The sequence below is a fragment of the Garra rufa genome, chromosome 5 (assembly GCF_049309525.1).
Source record: "Garra rufa chromosome 5, GarRuf1.0, whole genome shotgun sequence".
Classification (NCBI taxonomy): domain Eukaryota; kingdom Metazoa; phylum Chordata; class Actinopteri; order Cypriniformes; family Cyprinidae; genus Garra; species Garra rufa.
In genome coordinates this window covers 25,025,696-25,044,179 of record NC_133365.1, presented here as the reverse complement: position 1 = coordinate 25,044,179, position 18,484 = coordinate 25,025,696, and the positions used below count along the sequence as shown (strand labels likewise).

The 18,484-nt window shown below is 40.3% G+C and overlaps 1 pseudogene; it reads left to right on the top strand.

Annotated features, from left to right (window-relative positions):
• The first annotated feature begins 4,175 nt into the window (after positions 1–4,175).
• LOC141334797 (uncharacterized) lies at positions 4,176–8,435 on the top strand (annotated as a pseudogene).
• Positions 8,436–18,484: the final 10,049 nt, after the last annotated feature.

Genomic DNA, 18,484 nt, shown 5'->3' with positions numbered 1-18,484 from the left:
CAAATCAATGCTATGTTCCCTTTGAATATTCATATGCATCCAATGAGACCATCATTGTAGCAGTTTGAATGAGGCCCTGGTCACCTTTTAGGCTACAATAATTCAGTTACTTTTTTGTTAAATGGAAAATTCTTAAATTGTTACCTGTCAAAAGGGAAAGAATTTGTAAAAACGGATTTTTTTCAGTGGACAGATTATCTGATAAACTTGTGAAATGGAAACTGAAATCCATTTTATCGACTTGTTACAGTTCATACTGCAACTTTCTGTTGAATTATGAGCCATTCTGCACGTTTCCTTATCTTTCACAAGGGTTTTGTTTTGTGAAATAAAATGTACCTTAATTTGAGAGACACTATTCACTGAGAAGGTTGTTTGCTGCCAGGAACAAACTGTTTACAGCAGTTATGTCATGTTTAATATAGAATTTAGGTGACAAATAAAACAGCTTAATGCAAAATAAATGAAATTTCACACACCATGAAAGTAATATTCATTCAAGTATACTCATTCAAAGGTTTGAAATGGGTCAGGGTAGAGACAAGGGGTTTGATGGTATATGATCCTATAAATCAGGGTATTGATATACAGTATGGTCAGTTTTGTGTAAAATGGATTATGCAAAATGGAATTTTATTCCAGTTTGTGGGTGCCTTGAAAGAGAATGCATATAATCCGCAATTATATGAAATATCAAACAAATATTGGAAAGAAAGAAAGAAAAAAAAGAAAAGAACAAACAATAAATGTGAAATATAAACGTCCATCGTGTGAGTTCTGTGGCTTTTGCCATTTTACACAAATGCTGCACTTGATAGGCTATCAGGGGAAGGAAGGAACATAACACTCAGAAAAAAAGATAAAGCTGTCACTGTTGCAGTATTTTTTCAGAATGTACACTTTTGCATCTTTTAGGTACTAATATGCAAGGACATAGGTTTGCTTTTGACATTAGTGGGGACATAAACCCAAGAACCGAAAACTGTGTATCTTTCCGCACAACCTTTTTTCTGTCCGTATGCTTTATAGGGAGCTAATAATAGCCATAGATTGAGCTTTCTGTTTTCTGTCTTTTGTCAAACACTGTGCTTCAAACTCATCAATGCAACTTTGTTAATTCTGGAAGTGAACTTCTATATTAACTGTTTTGGATTGCTGTCTTGAATTGGGTGCTATATCTTTGAGTTATTCTAAATGCAGCACTGCGCTTCTTGTCCGGTGTGCGATTACATTCCACCCATGTATTAATCGCGCGCTCTTGAAAGCGTGCAGTTTTCTAACATAGCCTATTTACTTTAACTTCCTAGGTAATATCAATGTTATGACGTTTTAGATGTGTTCGAAATTATGAAAACATTTACAAAAACACAAATTTAGTTGTATCTAATTTAAGGCCATAAAAAGTCGTACATTGTACAAGAACGTCTTAATTATGATTTTAAGAGGTCTTAAATTTGGGGAAGGAAAGACCAGAATTGCAAAATGGCTTAATGTGATGATTAAACTTCAGAAGGCTATGATTTAATTTAATAAACATGCCCTTACAGGGGAAACTGTTATATAACTGCCAAAAGCGTCACCTGCTGGCAGAGAATGAATGTGGATTTTCAATAAGCCTGATGTTTTTGTTCAGAGTTCAGACAAATAATTTTTTTTTACCCTGCCAACACACTTCCTGAATGAATCAACCACTTAAATGTTTCGATTTAATCGCAGTGACTCGCTTAACAGTGACTTGCTGCCACCTACTGGCGGTTTTAATTTCACATTTCGAGTATCCTTTCATTTTTTAAATAATTTCAAACATCAGTTTTCAACGTTTTTTTTTTTTTCTTTAAAATATTAAAACATTATTTATGCATTTGTAACTGCAGGTTAAAGCATTCCATGTCCCTCTGAACTGCATTAAACAGTGTGTAAATACATCTAAATGCCACAAAGATGAATTTTGTTGATACTAATTTAATTTGCTTGGTTTAAAAATTGCTTTATAAAGGTAATAATGCCCATAAAACTTATTGGAAAAGATTATTTTCTATCACTGCTGTGAATTGACCACACAGAATATGAAGAATATCAAAAAATTCAGGAGTCAGCTGTCCACGGTCAAAGTCTTTGCCACATTAGTCCTTAAGATATCAGTACAATAACACACTAAATATAATACATACGTTTGGTTCATCCAAAACTTGTATCTGACCTGTAAATACAGTTTTTACAGTCATTTTACAGTTTAATATTTGCCCTTTCTCACTCATATAGCTACGGTATTAGTTTTATTTGTGCAGGTCTTTAAAAGTCTTAAATTTGAGCTTAAAAATACCGCAGAATCCCTGATTTAGGTGGTGTATAGGCTAAACAATTCAGAATTTAGTCTCTTCGTGTTCAGCTGTTTACATCTTACATGGTTCTTCGAGTGTTACAAAGCGGAGCAATGGAACAGGAAACCCATCCTTCTCTGATTTGATATTTGGCCAAACCTTTTGCGCTGTTAGAGCAGCAGGTTGCGTTTCTATTCTAAATTAGTCTATAATGCCACCTAGTGGTGATGACTAAATTAAGTGAACATATTGTTCTTCATTTCCACACATGGATATTTTTAGACTCATTTGGCGTCTTTAATTCTTTAAACATGAACAAACAGCAGTAGCTATAGGCTGTAAATGAGCATTTCACTGGATGTATTTACTGAATCATTAATCTTATTCAACAAGGTCCTAAAATCGTAAACAGTAACAAAGCAAGCAATGGTTAAATATCCGTTTTTTTATTTGTTTCAAAATAACTGCATATATGTCATATAAAATATATTATGTATCACACATATAAATTGCATGCAAATTATGACACTAATCTGTTGACATGTGCAGATAATCCTTATTCTGGTCAGACTGTGTTGCCTTTAATTCTCCCTCATGTTTCTGAAAAAAAAAAAAAACTATAAGATTTGCATAGTGCTTGTTCAATTAAAAAATTCAATTGCACAGACTATTATTATTGCAAAAGCTTTGTTATTAAGTCTATAATATAGCCTACTGAATGAATCAGTTACAGCCTGTTCAACCTGTTTTGCGGCGGAAGAGTGGATGAGGAAGAGCTGTGAAAGGAGGAGGGATGAAAGTTTGCTGCTAAATGTATGCCTAATGAAGCCGGAACCGGATATGTGTAAATAATGAACGCACAGGGGGCTTCTCAATACTCAAATTGATGCTTCCTCGTTTTCTCGCTCCTTATTAGTCCTCGAGCTTATGACCCGGAAACCGATCAAAGTTAGCCTGGCTTGATATTAACAATCTTAAAAGGCATCTCAAAAAGTGATCAAGAATATTCCAATGTTCCTCCGTCCTCATTCCCTCGCATCCCAGGGGGCTAAAACGCGGGGAAAAGGAAGCAAGGATGCACAAATAAGAAATGAGAAGCAGCACTCTTCACAGACTAATGTGTATGAATAAATATTTGCATAGTTTAATATCAAATTTCTTTTCTGAAATGGTTTGAAAGACCATTATTCCTCTCACACATATAAAGTTGTTTAAATCAAGAAAAATGTCTTAGGCCTTAAAGAGGCCTAATGTTGTATGTGTGTGAGAGAAATAAAATAGATCATTTTATTTGCAAATAAATATTCAATAAATATGCACATGCACTTTTATTTGTATGCCTAATGTGTCAAAAATGTATTTGAGCCACATCTGGGAAAAAAAATGTAGAGTAGTGAATAAATGAATAAATAAATACATTACTCTCTGTTTAGCAGATAACTGAAGAGTTGTGAATGTTTTCTGTGTGATGGATACATGGATGAATTCAAGGTGAGATAAAATGTATGTTTGCTCTTATGTTTAGAGTAAATATTTTACTGCAATTAACGATTTTAAAATAATACATGTTGATTAATTGATATTATTAAGTGCATTGCTTATCTACTTGGTAGTAAATTGGTAATTCTGTAATAAGAGCAAAGAGATTGCTGGCTGCACACAAAATTAAATACAGAACGGTGAGCTAAATAAATAATTGATCAAGAATCTCAGAATGTAATATTTTGCTCATAGTTGTATTATATGATAATCTAAATATATGCAAACATAGAATGCATTGTTTTCTTAATCACAGCAACAATGTCATCAATTATTCAGCCCCACCGGCGAAACAGCAAGGATGTTCCTCCCAAAATGGCGTAAGTGATTGTTGTTATTCATTTACTCATCTGATACAGAGAATCAAAATAATTAGGTGTATAAACCAAAATGTGAAATATTTCACTTAAAATATGAATTCAATATTGTTCTCAGTATATGTATTCAACTTTGTTTAGAACTGAAACAACAATAACAGTCATAAACAACCATGATTCTGTCACTGCAAATCATCTTGACCCTAAAGACTATTATATAACTGACTGAGATCAAAAAATGTTGATGCTAAATCAATTCACTCTATTGTAGATCACATCATGAAGCCACCCTCATGTATGCAGGTCCTCCAGCACTTTACCAACTGAACACAGAAAGAAAATATATTGATGAGAATCAGAAAAAGGTCAGACGATGGACATATGGAAAAAGAGACAGAAACAAGCAGAACAAAGTCATCCTGATGGTGGGAGAAACTGGCGCTGGGAAAACCACCATCATTAACACCATGATCAACTACTTAATGGGAGTGAAGTTTGAGGATGAAAAGTTTAATCAAATCACTGAAGAAGAAAAAGAAGATATAGAGCAGTCATTAACCCAGACATCTGACATCACTGTTTATGAGGTGTTTGTTGAAGAAAACTCAACATCTCTGACCATCACTGACACTCCAGGACATGGAAATACTGATGGATACAAGAAAGACAAAGAGAATTCTGAGAATCTGCTCAAATTATTTTCAGATAAGGATGGGATTCATTATATTGATACAGTGTGTTTTGTGATGAAGGCGTCTCAGAATCGACTCTCTGAAAAAGACCTATACATATTTCATTTAGTTTGGTCTCTGTTTGGTAGAGATATAGAGAACAACATAGTGTTTCTACTCACACAGTCAGATGGACGTCATCCAAGAGATGCCATCAATGGCATTAAGAAAGCCCAGATTCCCTGCAGAAGAGACGGGAAAAAACAACCTATTCACTTCTTATTCAACAACCAGCAGAAAGAGAAAAGAGAAAAACTGTGTGAAAGTGTTTTGAAATCAGCCTGGGAATTGGGAGATGAAAGCATGACTGAGTTCTTCACACTCCTGGAAGAAAAGAACAGAAAAAGTGTTCAGATGACATTAGATGTTCTGAAAGAGCGAAGACAACTTGAGGCCTGTGTCTCTAATCTGAAGGAGCAAATCACTGAGAGGGAGTTAAAGATGAAAGAACTGACTGAGATTCAGGAAGCCATTAGAGAGCATAAAGACAAGATTGAGAAATGTGAACAATTTCAGTTTACAGTCAAAACAGCTGCCAAAGAGGAAGTCTCCACAGATGATGAATGGTGCGGTGGAGCAGAAACCAAATGTGCTGCAATCTCTGTGAGGAAAACTGTCATAAGAGCTGCTGGGAAGATCCTTCAAGCTGTCAAGTCATGAAAAACGAACACTGCACTGTGTGTACAGGAAAGTGTCATTACAGTAAACATGTCAGAGAGAATACAAAATATAAGGTGAAGACAAAGACCTTCACTATGCCATTTCTTGAGCTTATGATGGAGTATAAACGCACTGGTGAAAAGCCTAAAACCCACTTTGATAAAACAATATATGAAAACATTGCAAACGAACATGAAAGAAATACGAAAGAAACTGAGAATAAAACAGAAACAGAAAAAAAATCTGATCAGTGATCTGGAGAAGATTAAAATTGAAAAGTCCAAATGGCTGCAGGAAGCTTATATGAACATCATGAGTCTGTCTGAAATCGCATTAAAACCAGACAGCGTTTTCACTCTTCAGCATCTGGATTTCTTGATTTCCAGACTGAAGGAGGAGGGAGAAAATGAATGTGTGAAGAACCTGGAGGATCTGAGGAAATCTGGAGAAGAGCTGAAAAACAAGGGGGCTTTACAACTTGTGATGGATTTCACTGGGAAAAAAATAAACCAGTTTGACATTCGTGTAACAGGTAAAAATTTGTAAATATACAAGATGAAAAAAGCTGAACAGATTTAGATACAGTTGAGGTCAGAAGTCTACATACACCTTGCAGAATCTGCAAAATGTTAATTATTCTACCAAAATAAGAGGGATCATACAAATTGCATGTTATTTTTTATTTAGTAGCCTACTGACCTAAATAAGATAAAAAGATGTATAGTCTACACAAGAAAATAATAGTTGAATTTAGGAAAATTACCCCATTCAAAAGTTTACATACACTTGATTCTTAATATTGTGTTGTTACCTGAATGACCCACAGCTGTGCTGAAAAATGCTGGAAAACGCTGAAAAACCAACAAATTTGTGTTGGCATGGGCGTAAATTTCATTTAACAGTAGGGGGGGGACAAGAAATATAAAATTTCTCATGAGCAATTTTTGAAGGGGACACGAAATAATACAGTCAAATTGTACTTAAAGATACACAACAATAAAAACAAGGAATTAAAAAAGGTTTAAAATTTTATTTAAAATGAATTAAGACACTTAAGAACAGAATAGAAATTAATTATACAAAAAAAATTGGTATTGGCAACCGCGACGAGCGGGTCTCGAACACGGGTTTCTGGCACGGGAGGCGGATGCACTAACAAAGAGGCTAAAGGCTGCAACCACAAATGTCAGTCGCTAGTGCATCTCTTGAGATCAGGGGAGTGAGGCTTACCTGCACAGCACCTATAGCTGGCCTCTGTTACATAAACAATATGCTAATTGTGGCCATTAATGTTAAGTTAACAGTATGCCAAGTCGTCACAAATAAAACAATGCATGGGAAACGGCTTTGGCTTGTTAGTTGCAGTGCATTATGCAACAAGCTATGGTAAACAAGCTAACGTTAATTAGATAAGTAATATTTTAATCGCTAATATAGCAAATTCATGGAAAATTACATCGGTAATCAGCATTTTTGCCGCAACTAATTTATGAATGAGTCTGCATCAACTACATTAAAGAAAATCACTTTATCTTAAAGTGAATAAAATACCCTAATTACATTAAAGGTGCCATAGAATGCATTGAGAGAATATTTAAAATTGTTCTCTGATATCTACATAGAAGGTATATGGCATAGGAAAGGGCAAAAAATATCCAGAAATGGTTTTACAGGTCCATTTACAACCCTAGGATTTGCCCCTAGAATGAAAGGCTCTGTTTTTGCCTTATTTGGAAGCTTCATGAATATTAATGAGCTCTGCTCTAATTGGCTGTTTCACAGAGCTCAATAGCTCGCACATGGATAAAAATATATATTTAATTAGGAGCTCTAGCCGCTTTTAATATGTGGTTTGTTGAATCTGCCGACATTTTAGTCTCATGATGCTCATACTGTGATGCATGTGCTCTGTGTAAAGTTACAATGCAGAGACACAAGTACTTACCACACAAGTTGAGCTGCTCGTCAGTGATTCTCAAGATCTGTAAATCATTCGCCATCATCAGGCAGTTATTTCTCCATCATTCACCATCATCAGCGCAGTAATCCGTCTGTTTATGTGGTAAGTGAAATCCTATGTATTGCAATGTAACAGGCTAGCGCTAGCATTAAGCTAACCGTGTCCCAACCCGTTTATATTATTACTGTGTGACGATTCTCTTTTGAATCTCTCTAAGCTACAAAAAACTGTTTGGCTGGCCGGCTTAACTTCTGCAAAAAAACTGTTAGCGCAACACTGGCTTCCACCACATAGCCTGGATATGTATAAATGGTTGATACAACTTCAGGACATTATAATGCTTGAAATATCCACAGCTCGGGTGAACCTGGCACAAATGTCTACATTAAAGATCTGGACTATAGCGGCTGAGAAGATCTCCAAGTACATTGCAAAAAACATTGATCAGGGCTCAGTATGAATGTTTTTTATTTTTATTTTTTGCATTTGTAATGCTGGATTTTGTTTCATGATTCCTGTGGCTTTGATTTGCTGTTAACTTTTCTATTCATTAAATACCCCATTTACAGAGACCGCAAGGGAAGGGTGGGTGGGTGGGTGGGGGGAAAAAAAAAAAAAAAAAAAAAGCTAACCGTGTCCCTTCAGTGACTCGCCTTGTTTAACTGATGTGCTGACATTACCGATGATTGGGCGATGCAAATGTTGGAGGCGTAACTATTAACGATCTCGGCTGTAACAGTCGGTGTTATGTTGGAATTGACCTATTTTTCGGTGGTCTTTTGCAAATACTAGATTTATATAATAAGGAGGAAATGATGGTGTTTGAGACTCATGGTATGTCATGTCCATGTACTTGTCACACTCAGGCGGGTTGAGGAGTGTAGATGGAGCAGGAGAACCGAAGTAAATGAATATAATGAAGTTTATTAAATAAAACACTGAATATGAAACAAATAAACAAAAACCAGGAGCATCAAACGAGAACATGTAACGTTAACGACGGACACTGGGGTGTGATCAGACACAGACTAAATACACAGAAAACAAGGCGTGGTTACAAACGAGATAACAGGATGACGAGGGGGAAAATACAAATATGGGCATGACTAAACCAAAAGAACATGAACCAAAAGGGGGAGACAAGGACTAAACCAATAGAACTGGAAACAGAGGGGGAAAAACACTGGGAAAACAGAACAGAACAGAGACAAAATACTGACATTACACCCCCCTCCCCAAAAGGCGCGTCTCGCGCCATCTAACATCCATTGGGGAGGGAGGGTGGGCGCCAGTGTTGCCAGACGTACGATAATTATCGTATTTGTACCATAATTTTGACCTTTGTACGATGTACGATCAATAATACCACAATGTATGATAATTTCAGAATTTTGTGACACCATGGTCGTTGTAATTATAGAGCTTCTATTCTCAAAGATCTAGCTGTGTGGATCCTACGTCTACCTTCATGATTGTGAGGAGACGTGAACGTGGCATTACGCATGTCTTTCATCCAATCTTACGTCTTCTCAACCAATATCATCGTGGAGAATGGCTCTCTCTCACGAGCACAAGTTAACGTTCCTGTCGCACTTAGGTCAGTTTCAAAACTGAGGTTGTTAGTTTAACAATAAAGTATAGAAAATGAGTGCTGAAAAGGATAAATCGCTGTAACATCTAGATTATTAGCTGTATTTTGAACGTTTGACTCAGGTAAGATAATTAGTTTAGCATTGCAATAAAGTATAGAAAATGAGTGCTGAAAAGGATAAATAGCTGTAACATCTAGATAAATATCTTTATTTTGAACGTTTGACTCAAATACCATAATTTTCTCCCAAATACGATAATTTTGAGCTTCTGGTACGATAATTGGACATTTCCAATCTGGCAACACTGGTGGGCGCCCTGGAGACCACTAGACAGGGATACAGGGAACACAGGATACAGGGGCGGTCTCCAGGGCATACAGTCCAATAGGCCATGGCGGATCTGGGGGCTCAGGAAGCCATGGCCGGGTAAATAGTTCAGGAAGCCATGGCCGGGTCAATAGTTCAGGAGGCCATGGCGGATCTGGGGGCTCAGGAAGCCATGGCCGGGTCAATAGTTCAGGAGGCCATGGCGGATCTGGGGGCTCAGGAAGCCATGGCCGAGTAAACAGTCCAGGTGGCCATGGCCGAGTAAACAGTCCAGGTGGCCATGGCCGAGTAAACAGTCCAGGTGGCCATGGCCGGGTAAACAGTCCAGGTGGCCATGGCTGATCAGGGGAGCAGCCCCCCCCCCCCAAAAAAATTTTCTTGGGGGAACCTAGGGCATAGTCCACCCAGGAGAGCACGGAAGGGCGCGCAGGAGAGAGCTCCGGCTCTGGAGGGCACGCTGGCTCTTGAGGAGCGGGCTCTGGATGGCGCTCTTGAGGAGCGGGCTCTGGCCGGCTGGACGACCCCAGCGGAGATTCAGGAGGGCTGGGCGTCTCCAACGGAGACTCTGAAGGAGCAAGCTCTGGGCGAGCGGTCACTGGAGGGCACTCTGGCGGCGCGGTCACTGGAGGGCGCTCTGGCGGCGCGGTCACTGGAGGGCTGGGCGGAACCAGTGGAGACTCTGGGAGGCTGGGCGGAACCAGCAGAGACTCTGGGAGGCTGGGCGGAACCAGTGGAGACTCTGGGAGGCTGGGCGGAACCAGCAGAGACTCTGGGAGGCTGGGCGGAACCAGCGGAGTCTCTGACTTGGCGGTAGCCATCTTGGGTGCAGACTCAGGCTTGGTGGCCATCTCGGCCGGGAACTCAGGCTTGGCGGCCATCTCGGCCGGGGACTCAGGCTCGGCGGCCATCTTGGACAGGGATTCAGGCTTGGCGGCCATCTTGGCCGGGAACTCAGGAACGGAGGCCATCTTACGTGCAGACTCAGGAGAGGCAGCCATCTTGCTTGTAGACTCTGGCGTGGTAGCCATCTTGCTTGCAGACTCTAGCGTGACAGCCATCTTGCTAGCAGACTCTGGCGTGACAGCCATCTTGCTAGCAGCCTCTGGTATGGCAGCCATCTTGCTTACAGACTTTAGCGTGGCAGCCATCTTGCTTGCAGACTCTGGCGTGGCAGCCATCTTGCTTGCAGACTCTGGCGTGGCAGCCATCTTGCTTGCAGACTCTGGCGTGGCAGCCATCTTGCTTACAGATTCAGGCGTGGCAGCCATCTTGCGTGCAGAATGTGGCGTGGCAGCCATATTGCTTGTAGACTCTAGCATGGCGGCCATCTTGCGAGCTGACGCTGGCCTGGCGGCTAACGGGCTTGAGCGTGGAGAGGAAGCCGGCAGGCTTGAGCGCTGGGCGGAGGCCGGCAGACTAGAGCACGGGGAGGAGGCCGGTCGCATCGGGCTGAGGACAGCAGCGGAACTTTGGAGGATGACTGGAGATTTGGGACTGGGCTGGCGGTACGAACTGTTGGCACGGTATGTGGGGGGTCCCGGCTTATGGCAGGCCGGCGCGACGTGCTGTGTTTGTGAGGGGACTGGAAGATGAGACTGAAATGTATTTGGAATTTCTTCCACTTCAAAATCAGACACATTTAGAAACAGAATGAGATTGACCAGCTCGATCAAGGGGAATTTACTGGCTGGAAGATTGCAGTGGATAATCTCATCATCCAGTCCCAAAACAAACACAGCGGCAAGTGAAGCATCGTGCCAGCCTACCTGATGAGAAAGCTCGAGGAACTCCTCCACATATCGCTCCAACGATCGACCGCCTTGCCGCAGTCTCCTCAATGCTGCCTCAGCCCGACTCATCCTTTGTCTTGGTCCGTTGTTCTGTCACACTCAGGCGGGTTGAGGAGTGTAGATGGAGCAGGAGAACCGAAGCAAATGAATATAATGAAGTTTATTAAATAAAACACTGAATATGAAACAAATAAACAAAAACCAGGAGCATCAAACGAGAACATGTAACGTTAACGACGGACACTGGGGTGTGATCAGACAGACTAAATACACAGAAAACAAGGCGTGGTTACAAACGAGATAACAGAATGACGAGGGGGAAATACAAATATGGGCATGACTAAACCAAAAGAACATGAACCAAAAGGGGGAGACAAGGACTAAACCAATAGAACTGGAAACTGTCACGTGTGAGGGAAGGATGAGGTCAGGGTCCAAAAGCAGGTGAAGATTTTTTAATAAAGCAAACAAAACAGCCAACACGGCACAAACACGACTTGAATTACAAAATAAACCGAACTGAAACACGAGCTAGGAGACAGACTTCCAGAGACACGAGGACAGACATCTGAATACAATGAGACCAGGATGAGTAGTGGGAGATGGGAGACTAAATAGTCCATTAGTGATGAGAGACAGCTGTGGGTGAAATGAGAGTGATTAACACAGACAGGTGTGTACAATAAAGGAAGTGGAGTGAGAAGGAAGGGAAACAGTGACCTCTGGTGGGGAAGGGAAAAGTCCGCAGCCCAGAGTCATGACAGAAACAGAGGGGGAAAAACACTGGGAAAACAGAACAGAACAGAGACAAAATACTGACAAAAAATACTGAACTGTTATTATTTAACTATTCCAAGGTAAATTCAGTTTTCCATTCTATGGCACCTTTAATTGAGACTCGGGTGTGTAGAGCAGGTAGTGAGCCAAACCACTGTGAGGAAGGGGAGGGGGAACTCAACTGTTTGTAAATGCATTTTTTGAGTTTGTTTGTTTTTTTCTACTTACACAAGTATTTTAGGTATACATACATATATTTTTTTCACAATAGAGAGTGTGATTTTTTTTGTATATATATATTTTTTTGGGTGGGGGGGGGATTTGCAGATTCTGAAAGGTGTATGTAAACGTATGACCAGGGGTGCCGCTCGCAATTTTGAGCCCTATGAAAAAATATGAGGTTGGGCCCCCCTACCACACCAAAGCAGATCTCTGGGGGCCCCTAAAGGACATGGGCCCTTAGAATTGTCTTAACATTGTTATGCATTGATTCAGCAAAATTGGGTTGTTTTTAACAAAAAAATACATTAATATATTTTGGTGCAGTATTATTAAAATATCTTTTGAACTTACTTAACTTGAACTTACTTGATACACTGCCTACCAAATTGTAACATATAATTATAAGCTCTTAACATTTCTTTTTTCTAGAGCTGGAGTTATTCGTCTGAAAGATGAATTTATTGAATTCTATAAGAGAGATCACCCTCAGCTCCAGCAGTGCACAGAGAGACTGCGTCATATCATCAAAACATTTGAAAATGGTTACAAATGTGCTACTGAATTCTCTAGATTTGCAGGATGGGCTGGAATATTTGGAGGTGCTGCTATAGTGGTAGGATTAGCTTTAGCTCCATTTAGCTCATTTACTCTGGGAGTTTTTTGCTGTTGTTGTTGTTGTTGTTGTTGTTCTTGCTTTTGCTTTATGGACATTCCTAAGTGCTCGATCCATAAGTGTAAGCTGCAGCTCTGATAAAAGGAACCAGGTGACACAATTAAGAAAAGGCATTGAATCAGAACGGAAGGAATTTCTGGATAAAATCACCCCTATGGCTGCAAAGATGAAAGACATTTATGAGCAGTCTGAGAAAATATTGGGAGAGCAAGATGCCATACCGATAGAAGACGTTGCTGAACTGACTAAGCAGATGTCTGAAAATATGCTTTTAATTTCAGATGTTCATGGTGGGTTCAGCTTTGTGTATAACATGATCTCAGCTGAAAATACCAGGATGCTCAATGACATGGAAGAACTAGCAGAAACACCCATAGATGTAGAAATAGATGAAAGTGAGATGAACACAAAGGTCGGGAAAATCATTGTTAAAATAAGGAACTTGATTAATCAGTTACAGAACATTGTTGATAAACTTGAGAAAACAAAAAACAAACTAGCAGTTTATTAGGATATAAACTGAAAACTGCTAAGACACAGGTCGTTGCTTAATCCATCTGAATGAACAATTCAGTGTTGGTTCAAAATATAATGCTTTTAAACATTTAATTCATTGTACTACAAGAAAATTAGAATTATTATAATTTTTTGATATTTTGTTAATTAAATTCAATTGTAAAAATACATTGCTGTTGCTCTGCATTATTGATCCAAATAAGTAGCAACTGTTGCTTTCTGTTATTTTGTGAATTTACTATGGTATGTATTTCATGTCTTTCACATGTACTAATTATTAAGTCAAATTTTTTCAGGCCCAACCATTGCTAACAGGAGTTTAATAAGGATCAGTGTATATTAATGCCTATGCAAATCTTTACATTGACAGAAAAAAACAAAAAACAATACAGTCTACCCCCACCTGGTAACACTTTATAATAACTACACACTATGAGTCATTAGTTAAGCATTGGTAAATAGTTAATTAATCATTTATAAAGCATTATTCCTACATTAATAGACATTTGTAAGCAGTTTATAAATACAGCTATAAATGCTTTATTCTTGTTTTATAAGCATTTGTATAATATGCTTAATAATTGTATTTTCATACTTTATTAAGGATCAGTTAATCAATTCTAAATTAATCATTACATTATTTACAATCCAGTTAGTTAGTAGTTGTAAGTGGTTCATGAGATAATTTAGAAAGTGTTAATAAATGATTCATAAACCATTTGAATGCACATTTATACATCTTATTATTTGGACATATATTAACAGTTAGTGTGTTAATAAATGCTTTAATAACACATATTCCTACTGTAACTCATAATTACATCAGGCAGTTATAAAACATTTACTAGCTGCCAGTTAATGGTTTTTGTGAGCTCATCTAAAGTGAGGACTATTTATGCCTTGTAATGGGAGAAACCAACATGAAAGTCCGGGGGTGTGACATTACCTCCCCCTCCCGGAAGGCACGTCCTCGTGCCGACAAACAGACAAAAGGAAACAGTACAAAGTCTTAGGAGGGGGCTTAGGTGGAGGACGGACTCCCGGGAGGAGGGCACAAGATGGAGTCCAGGGTGGTGACGGAGGGAGGAGCCAAGGTGACAGGAAGGGGCTGGAGCAGGAGGAGCCAGGTGGGACCCAGAACTCAGCCATGATGGGATTCCAAGGTGGAGCTGATGGAGGGAGGAGCCATGGTGGAGGAGAGGCTGACGACTCCATGGGGCCGACCGACGGAGGCGGAGCAGGTGGTGGGAGAGCCCGAGGCGGAGACGGAAAGCCGAAGATCAAGGCTCTGGCGACCAAGGCGGAGATGGAGATCCGGAGGTCCGCGGCGGGCCGAGGCTGTGCTCACGGGAGGGAGGAGGTCCACCAAGCCGGTGGGACGGAGCGACAAGGCACAGACGGAGGAGTATAGTCCAGAGGCGATGGTGGGGCGACGACTGACCAGGGCGGAGCCGGAGGGACGATGGAGCCCGGTGGAGCTGGTGGACCGACGGGCGACAGCGGAGATGAGGGAGCAGAGAGCCGGGGTGGAGCCGCAGGGTCGGAGGGCCGAGGCGGAGTCCAGGACTCTGAGGCTGGAGGCGATGGTGAGGGATCCTTCAGCCATGACACCGATGGAGATTGGCAGACCCGCGGCGAACCCACCGCACAGATGGTGGGCTGAGGGTGAGCAAGGGGACAGACAGCAGACAACAGGGATTCATGAAGGCTGGGCGGAACCAGCGGTGACTCTGGACGGCTGGGCGGAACCAGCAGAGATTCAGGCTTAGGCAGAGGGAGGGTGGGAGGGAAATCCAGGCAGATGGGTATTTCCGTGAAACAGTCAATTAAGTCCCCAGAGTTGTGCTCTTGCTCACCCCCAGTGGCGGTGCAGTGGATGGGGCTCTCTACAGCCCTCTCTTGCTCCACGAAGCACTCCACTGTTGCGGATGTAATGGCCGGCTCACGCACCTGATCAGCCATACTGCTGTCGCTCCGGGCTCGGGCTTTCCATCTATGAAGGGCTCATAATCCGCGGTTTGGGGTGGCTGGCTGGGCTCTGGGTCCAGAGTGGCACTGGCGAGCTGCTCCTTGGAACAGGCGGGGAACGCGGGTCTGTTTCTCACCAGTGTCCACTCCACAAATGCGGCGAAATCCGCTCGAGGGCCATCCTCGGACGACAGCGCTCTGCACGACGCGTTGAGGCTAGCGTCATAGAACGAGCATAGAACAGAGCGCGTCGTCCGGGTAGCTGGTGGTGTTTGCTACAAGCTGGAACATGAGAGTGTAACCCTCAGGCGGTAAATCCCCCCGCTTCAGCCGGAGGAGGATGAATTCTGGACGTAGGAAGGAATCCATGGGGGAAACACAACGGAAACAAAAAGACTGGGAAAAACGAACGAGAAACAAAACAGAGGAGAACACGCCAAAAAAAATAAACTGTATCGGTCGGTCTTTCTGTCACGGATCAGACAGGAGCACACGAACAATGACGTAATAAAAAGACGTACATTTAATAAATCCAATGGGAAACAGGCAGACACAGGAACACGGAGTGGTAACATTAAAGACCGACCGCATTGAGGGGAAAACACACACACTAAATAGACAGACTGATTACACATCCAGGTGGAGACAATGAGGGAGAAACCAAAAACACTCTGAACTGCGGGGGAGAATGGGAGAAACCAACATGAAAGTCCGGGGGTGTGACACAAGCATACTTGGCAATAAAGCTCTTTCTGATTCTGATAAGCTTTTAATGAAGCAACTCAACGTTCCTTCATTACTAGTTCTAAAGTGACAGAGGCTTGGGCTCAGCTGTGAAACTGTCAACTTTAGATAGGAAGGAAGTAGTTCTGTACAAAAGAGGGCTTTTAAGACACTCCGTTGTTATTTTTAATAGTATTTACACCCTTTTGCCACAATATCACACTGGCAGCAGCTGGTACAGGAATCGCTGCAGGTGTTGTTAAAACTGCAGCTCTTGCAAGAGCGAATGGGGGAGGAATCACAGGATACAAAGCAGCAGAAGAAGCTGATTCTGTGCTTGATTCCATTGTAAATTCAACCAAAGTCAACTATAAGAACACAAAAATGGTTGTTTTAAGGGCAGAACAACTGCCACTTAATGTAAGAAGTTTAAATAGAATTCATTGTAATTCAAAATAAAACACTGCAAATTGAATGCACAAATCAATACTTTTCATGATTAATTATTTGCAATAAATAACCGTAACCCCTATCATGTTTTGTATGCAGCCTCATGAGTATAGTTACATTATACTGTTAAATAGACATTTTTACTTTTAATTGATATAAAGTATTGAGTAAATGATGGCACAATTGTGACTGGAAGTTTAGGGAAGTAATGGAATCCTCTACTACAACAAGTTGAATATTTAATGTCAGATTTAGTTGCTACCGGCACACTTAAAGGGGTCATCGGATACAAAACTCACTTTTACATGTTGTCTGACATTAATGTGTGTTGGCATTTTGAGTACACACCCACCTACAATGATAAAAATCCACCCAGTGGTATTTTTTTAATCTTTAAAATCTTTAATCTTTTTAAAATCAGGTCATTCTCAGGCCGCTCCTATGATAGTTGATTGACATGAGTGCCTTACCTCAGACCCGCCCTCACTGAGCTGAAACAGTCCGACTCCGATCGCCATTGTGTCGACTCAGGTGCAGGGGAAGACAAAAATGTCTCAGATTGAGCGATTGAGGTGTTTTGTTGTTGGATGTAATAATGAAAATAGCAGTAGTCATTAACTTCCGACATCTGAGACGCTGAAGACACAGAGGATACCGTTACTTTTGTTTTTTAAAAAGGAAAGTGCCGATCCCGATCTACATATGCATCTATTCGTGCGAATTGTTCCTGATGCAGCTTCACCCACAGCAGAAGTGAGTATAATTTTTGTTAATGCATCTTTGCAAACGGACTTTCTTAATTATGTGCTTGTTGGCAAGTTTCGCAACTAAACGTGGCTAAATGCGGCTAAATGCGCCTAAAGTAAACATTACGGCTCATAATCCCACATCAGAGAGGGGCGGGGCGAGCAGAGCTCATTTGTATTTAAAGCGACCATGCAATAAAATTAGTTTTTGCAGAGCTGATTTTGACAAGGTAAAAGGGTGTTTTTTTTTAAACTACTATTGAGAACTTTTTAACCAAAGTATATTATAGACTTTTCATTAAGACCCTAAGGAATCATATGAATTTGTGGAAAATGGGCATCCGATGACCCCTTTAAGTATTATTGTGATGTGAAGGATAAAAGCAAGCTATTTAAAAAATGAATCAAGATTTTTTTTTTTTCCTGCCATCTACTAAAGGCGCCCCAGAGTAAAACCAACTTTAATATTGTTTTCTAAACCAATAGATGGATTTTCAAAATACACCTGCAATTTTGGCTGACCCTTGATGCGATCCCGGGCAGCTGCGCAAAGTCGATTCTGTGGTTACATGATTAATATTTGACATTTTAAAAAATTTTGTAGATTTAAGTAGAAAATGAGAATCGCTAAAATTCTTCCTAATGATTTTCAGTTCTGTTTAAGATAATTAAAGCAACCGTTTTTAAATAACGAAAGAATATATAAAAGTATGGTATTTGGGGTTAAAAAGCACCCCTGATGTTGGGGCTAGAAGGCACAATAATTAACATGATAATTAATAGAAGGCTGACTTTTCTATTTTTTGACCTGACATTGTTAGATTCAGATGGTAAATATCATATATTATGTTGGGTGTCCATCTTAAAGATAATAACCATGTTCAGAATGAACCCATCATATTTAAAACATGCTATTAATCATATCATATAATAAAATAATTTGTTGTAACTACTGTAAATCTATATTAAACAACTGTGGGATCTTCTTGAATGCTTTCAGAATCTTTACATTTTAAAATGATTTTGTTTCTGTATTTTAAAATATATGTTTTATTTTAATGACAGTATATTTACTGAACAAAAATTAATTATTTTATTTATCAAAATAATCATACAAAAATAGTACAAGCTAGAAAATTGTACAAACTTTCCTAAAGTGATTGTTTTGACTA